This window comes from Mobula birostris, chromosome 17 (assembly GCF_030028105.1).
Source record: "Mobula birostris isolate sMobBir1 chromosome 17, sMobBir1.hap1, whole genome shotgun sequence".
NCBI classification, from domain to species: Eukaryota; Metazoa; Chordata; class Chondrichthyes; order Myliobatiformes; family Myliobatidae; genus Mobula; species Mobula birostris.
In genome coordinates, this window is record NC_092386.1 from 32795486 (window position 1) to 32802728 (window position 7243).

At 37.7% G+C, this 7243-nt stretch overlaps 1 non-coding gene across 1 annotated transcript; it reads right to left on the minus strand.

The window, feature by feature from the left end:
* Positions 1-6885: 6885 nt before the first annotated feature.
* On the minus strand, positions 6886-6970 carry trnar-ucu (transfer RNA arginine (anticodon UCU)). The gene is given in 2 exon segments: positions 6886-6921; positions 6934-6970. It is a non-coding gene; the product is annotated as a tRNA-Arg (tRNA).
* Positions 6971-7243: the final 273 nt, after the last annotated feature.

The following is a 7243-nucleotide window of genomic DNA, read 5'->3' on the forward strand; positions in this document are numbered from 1 at the left end:
GCGCGTTAGGCTACAGTGTAAAGTTCGGCTTTGAGTACAGTGTAGGGTACGCATCTACGCTGTACCTACGGTATACATTTGACGCACAAGTATAAATCAGCCTTTAGTCGGTGCACAAACACCAGCATCCTCACTAAAACCATCAGCAGAGAAACAAAGTCCCTCATGATATTTCCCTACAGTGGGAATACCACTTCACTGCCTTAAAATAAGCAGTCCACTGCTCAGGACTAAGATAGAAGGAACTTCTTCACCCCGAGTTTAATATGTCTACCCAAATAGGTCCAGAAATGTCAACGGCTGATATTGATAGGTTGTTGAAAAGTTAAGAAATTTGGGGGTAGTGGTTAGTGCAAGAGCGTGGGGCAAAGGTAAAGGATCAGTTATTAGCACTTAAGATGATGTACCAGTTGTAATGATCTAACGAGCCTTCTCCTGTTTCTGTTCCTCTTCTGAATATGGACAGGACACCGGGTGTAGATCTATCTGGCTTCCCAAACAAGCACCCTGCTGTCTGTTTGCCCATTATTAGGGATCCCCTGGTGGTCAGAAGAAAGTCAACAAGAACATGCTGAAAGTCTAGCAGGTCTAGATATCAGTACCGTATACTCCATTAGGCAATTGCTGGCTTTGAGGAGAACTGATCTGGTCTCAAAGCTTATAGGACTGAGAAAAAGAAAGAACACAGAAAGAACCCCTTGACCTTAGAAGGAAATACCTGTACCTTCTGTAGGTGGGTCTACGGCTATAGAGTTGGCTCCTAAAGCATCTCAAATATCATGCATAAATCTCTAGAGTTGAGATTCCTCACAACAAAGGATTATTGGTGACAATGTTGTGGCTGACTGAATTACAGCTGTTGTGTACAATCAATCCAATGTAATGTAACACCAAGATCACATGTAATGAAACTGCTAAGATAATGTTCCCATTACTGGTTTTATCAGGAAAGCAATCACATTTTCCTAAGTACTGGTAATTTTCACATCCCTCTCAAATGAACAATTTCAGTATAAAATCCAATCTGATATGCCAAAGAGCTAACTTGCAAAAGAGAGAGAGAGGGCAGAGTGTGACACTAAAACAGAAGGTGGATAAAAATGATTAGTTGTGTCTCTGGAATTTTATTGAGCCTAAAAAGCACTCGATGCATGGCACATTTTGTTATTTGAAATGGGATTTATTTATGTATCAGAAGTAAGAGTACATAAAGTTCAGCATGAAGTACTGAATCTGATTGCTTTTTGTAGACTCTAATGTAGAGCAATGATTATCCACAGCAGGAGTGAGACTGCTTGCAAGAAAACATTAGCATTATAACAGTCCTTTTGTGTCCTTTCATTAAGGTCAATAGGTACAAGAACATAAATTAGAATACTGGACTGCAATTGTACTTAAGTAGATCACGTGTAGTCATTCATTTGGATCCATATTACATCTGATTTAAAGCAGAGCACTAATCCGTCACTAATGTAGGAAGCGTAGCTTTTAGTGTAATCCACACAACCCTTCTGTAAAATGTACGAATGTACAGAAACAAATCAATGATCAGCTTGATTTTCTGAAATGATGTGGTCCACAAATAGAGGCAACTTGAATCAATATTGGATTTAATGTGAACTAATTGGTGCTAATTGGCTTTCTTTTCCTGGTTGGCTGATGTTCCAGTGACATATTTAATTTATACACAATATCTGATGGCATTATACATGTCACTTGATTTAAAGGACCGGTAATAAAACGTTGTAGGTAGATACCATTCAGCACCACTTTCAGTCAAATCTTACAGTGTATGGGTGAGATTTAAATGGTATATCATATGTCTTTGTTATTACATTTCAAAAGATGAAATATGAATTAGAGTTTAAAAGCTGCTTGAAAAACTGCTCTCAGCTTTATCAGTCAAGTTCATCTTGGTGCATTTTATATATTTTATACTTCAATCTACAAATATAAATATTTTTATGCTGACAATTCTGTAATTGTCTGTTTTTATCATTAGTACTACAGATAATTCTTTTATGTCCTCAGGAGGGATATATCAAATAAAAGCTGTATGTGACACTGTGACACAATCTTGGTTTTCGATAATTCTGCCATACTAAGATATATTTAAATGATAATGCAATTATTTTAAGTGAACCTCTTAATATAGACAGTTCTATAAGATTTATTTTCCATAAGCGGTATTAGCACATATAATATTTATTTTGCCTTATCTCTGTTGATCTGTAGCTGGCCCTTGGAGGATCTTGCTGTGCTGTTTGCTGCTTTGTTCTGCAAAGCATACAGGCAATAACCTATCATCATTTAACAAGGGTTTGTTCACCGAGTTCCGCAGAAAGACAGTCTGAATCCTACAGCTCCATCAACTCAGTAATCTATTCCAATCAATTGGTGATGGATTTGACATGCCAATCCTCTCCAATCTGCATGTGTGTGATTGTCAAATGAATAAGAGCTGCAAGCATCTTTGAAAACACTTGCAACAAAATCCTCATTTATAAGCTCCTTACCAAAGAAGACTTATTTTATAATGGAGCTTACATAACAATATATATTTATTAATTGTTTTTAAGTCCCTATATTACTCCAAGAGATGATGGAAGTGATTTTCCAGACAACCTTTGTATTAACTTTTAAAGGGCAAAATAAAATGTAAGTATTTATTACTGTGATTCCTAATAGAAATTTACCATAAAGGCTGGTTATAGATTTAGCAGTTTTACACTGTGTAGCATTGCCCTTCATCATTCACAATGAAAACAGAATGAGTGGGCCTTGCTGATGTAACAATGGGCACTGTGCTGCAGAAAATATGAACACTTTAAGCATTTCTTTACATAAAGAAGACATTATCTTTTTTGACATTCATCATAAGTGTACACCTTGTTTAACCACTGTTAACTTCAAATCTCTGTATTCTAGAACCTCCTTTCAAGACAACACCTTGATACCTTCTCCGGGGGTAAACATTGATAATTCACTGAAAATTGAATGGACTCAGAATCATCTCATTATTTTCTATTTCCAGAATGTATTCAAGAACCAAAAGGTTTCTATTAAATAAAAAATCTCCTCCTTTGCTAGTTTTCAGCACTGGACTTGTACCAGCAACACCGGAATTCTCAGTGAATGTATTGTCTTGTTTTTGGAGAAATCCTTTCTTCCTGACCCTGAAAAATGAAGAGAGCTTTCACATTGTCTTATGTCACATTCAGCAAAAAGAAAGGAAAACTGGAGAGTGATGAAAGCCTATTCTATGTGAAAACAGATGCAGTCTTGGAAATGTGTTTTTAATTGTTTCCAAATTTCTCTGATGCATGTCTGTGAAAATCATCATCTTTTGTTAGCCAGGAAAGAAAAGATACAGGGAAGCTGGTCTTTATGGGACACCAACGTTAGCCTTGGATTTAGAAACCTCTGCCATAGATTTCCTACAATTCTACTATGTACTTAATATGCATTAACACATGCCCTATTACTTGTCCTTTTTCCTGCTGCTGTCTGTAAGGAGTTTATACATTTTCCCTGGGACCACGTGGGATTTCTCCGGGTGCTCTGGTTTCCTCCCCCAGTCCAAAGATCTACTGGTTGGTGGGTTAATTGGTCATTGTGAATTGTCCTGTGATTAGACTAGGGTTAAGTCAGGGGTTGCTGGACGGCACAGCTCGAAGGACCAGAAGGGCCTATTCCATTCGTATCTCAATAAATAAATAAAATAAATAGGAACTGGTTTATTAAATCCTTTCCATCAAAATGTTCTGAATATGGTAATACTGAGACTTCATTAGGAGGAACTGGATCAGAGGGTTGATAATCTCTGATGATTCAGGAAACTCGTGCTATTGCAACAAGAAAACACAGAGTGCTTCTGCTTTCTTACAGATCCCTAATGCAATTCGCTCTGCTCCTTATCTTTCAGCAGCTCAGCTGTCTACCCTGCCTCAGTGGTATGGTTTAAATGAGAAAACAGAGTATAATCCTCTCTCCCTACTTTGCCTTAGGCTGTTATAGGCAGCTTGTAAGAATAGTATTTGTTAAGAGCCTCAATAGCATCTGTCATTTTTCTCTGGTCCATGTTCTGTAATACGGTCACCTCTTTGCTATTTAAAATAGGCAGAGAGAAAAAAAAGCTTATGGAAAAGCTCCTGTTCCCTGAAAATGACAAGAATTATTCTGTATTATTTAAATATCTCTTCTCTCTGGAACCATTCCATCTTGTTAATGAGTTTCAGAGTTGTGTGCCTTATCCGCAGATCTCTGATGGCACCATTTACCAGAAAGATGGTTTGTTCTGTTTTGATTAGTTTTTGCACCGAACAAAAATATATAAAAAAAGGAACAGCACAGCCTCCTGTCCAAGTGTGCAAGCCACGCCAGTCCGAGATTCACTGGAAGTTAATGGCCTAATGCTTCCCCATCACATACTATGTAATGCTTTCAATGTCCACAAGTGTCACCATTGCATAACTGTTAAAAAATATCCAAAACGTCTTTGTGAATTCAATTTTAAGTAACACTGAAAGTTGCATAATATATTTCTGCCTGTTATTGCTCCTTCTATTCCTTTAAAAAAGATATTTCTAACAGTAACATGATACAGATTGAAACTGCCAATGTTTGAACAGCACCGATTGCATTGTTACTTCAAATTGTCTCCCTCATATATATTATCTTGTTTTTAGCTTGAGCTATAAATGACAAATTAAATATTAAACATGGGTGTTGTAGAAGCAGGGTTAACATCTCTATGAACTAATTAATAAACTAAACAAATCAAAGGAAGAGAAACAATAATTACATTACCCTTTGAATGTTAAAATGGGAGTTATTCCCCAGACTTCTGCATGATATACAGCTGTTATGGCCATTTCATTTTTAATCTTGATTTCCCACAAAATCAATAAACAATAACAAAACCCACGATTTGCATATTCTGGTGCAGTGGTTTTGTGTATGATTTTGAGTACACAAAGAAAGCAATGAAATTAAACGTCTTTTATTGCTCTGTTCAGTAGATGTATATTTTTAAATGTAATTGTGATACATGCAGAACACAAATGGCAGTATCATTAAATATGTATGACCTTCATTTTGCATTGATTTATCTGTGGCCAGTGAGGCTCCTTCTTTTAATGCAAAAGACATGAAAGATATTGTCATTGCCTGTGACTGTAGCAGTGCAAATCTCTGTGCGCTGTTGAGCCTCCTGATTGGTCAGAGCGTTACAAACACTGAGCAGTAGGAGTCAATTATGTTTGCTGAGCAGGATTTATCTTCTCACCAGCTTGTAACCCGATGCTCTGTGTCACTAAAGGTCATTGCTACAGTGTGACAGACAAAAGGAGTGAGCTATGGCAGAGGCATGGCCTGCTGGGGGTCAGCTGTGAGAGACTTGCCCTCACAACCTGAGCAGTCCCTTGTCACTTCAGCAGCCTCTTTTGAAAGTGGTTAATCTTTGGAGAATTCCTGAACATAACTGCTGATTGTCAAGTCATAATGAAAATTCCTGCCTATGGCCCCTGACCTGTCCCCTTTGAAATGTCGGCTTCATAAATTAATAGAGTTTGAACTAAAAAAAATACTCACATGAAAACATGTTTCAGAGATGTTTACAAAAGTGGATTTTTACTGAAGACAGATACAGATAGTGCAAGTGAAAGCTCAGTCAAGCTGGGGTTCTATACAAATTGTAATCTCTACTTCCATTCAAGGATCAGGGATCAACTTTATTCCCCATATACATGTATTAAGAATTTGTTGCGGTGTGTTAGCACATCATGCAACAAAAGCAATGTTCAAAAATTATAAGAATAAAGAATTATATTAAAATTAGACATTGAAGTACAGATATGGAATAAAATGTGCATATATAGATAAATATCATCATGTACTCCTTAGTGGCACAGGAGGGTAAATCAGTTCAGTATCTGCTTTGGGGTAAACAGCCCCCATACGTATAATGAATGCAACATCTATCAATTTTGTCCTCTCCTGAAAAAAAAACTGCCAGTGGCAAAATTATTCTTTCGGCATGAGTTACTTTCCCATTTTTCATGTGTGAAGCCTGCATAATGAATGTTAACATCTGTTTGATTCTGGAAGGTAAACATGGCCAAATTTGAAGTGATATGCGCCTAATAAAGGAAAGATTATACAGTATGATCAAATCTATCAATGTCATTTTTATTACCCTGCTGCAAATGCCCCCACACAGCTGATGGAAGACTCCGACAGGGGCAATCCAGCTGCAGTGCCAGGCCTGCCTAAAAGCTGGAACACGGCACTGCTTGCATGCTAAACAGCAAAGACAGAAAGGAGTGATTCCATATGCTATGGATCAGATCAAAGATCGAGTCATAAATGACCGACTGGAGGAGGAATATCCAAGAACAGAATGCTGAAAATAAAACTGAAACACACACATTCAGACTGAAGTGAAGAGTGGATGACTTGCCTCAGCTCTCATGAGAACTATATTCTCATTGAAACCTGCTTTCAATTAATTTAATTTACTTGATATAATCCGAAGTAATGTGATAATTGGATATGGCAAAGAGAATGGGACCAGAAACATGTATAGAAGACCTAAAGCTCCATGTGTCTAGACAAACGTTTTACTTTCTGAGCTGCATAATAGGCAGAGAATACCAGACAGACAGAGGGCATATTCAAGTTGTTTCTCAAAAGGAGGATCATTTGGGTTGGCAATGATAACTTGAAATTTATTTTAAAGAAGCACACAGTAGCATTAATTGTAGGGAGCATTTGTGCTACCTTCCCTTGACATTAAATAGTATTGCCATTGTTAATTCCATATAACAATTACAGCATGGAAACAGGACATCTCAGCCCTTCTAGTCCGTGCCGAAAAAAGGTTTTCGACTCCGCTGGGACTCGAACCCGGAACCTTTGAATCACTTCAGTTGCTAGAAGTCCAATGTGCTATCCATTGCACCACAGAGCCACCTGAAAATTCCTGTTTTCAATATCCTGGAGTCACCACTGTCCAGAACCTCAGCTGAATCAGCCACCTAACTCCTGTGCCAGAGTCAGATGCTGTATATCCGATAATGAGTGGATCATCTCTCCAAAGTCCAAATTCTTTCCACAATCTGCAAGGTACCAGTCAGGGGTATAATGCAGAACTATTCATTTGCCTGGATAAATGTAGCTCCAGTGACAGCTAAGAAATTTGATAATATTCAAGGCAAAGGAACCAACTTGATTGGTATCCCAG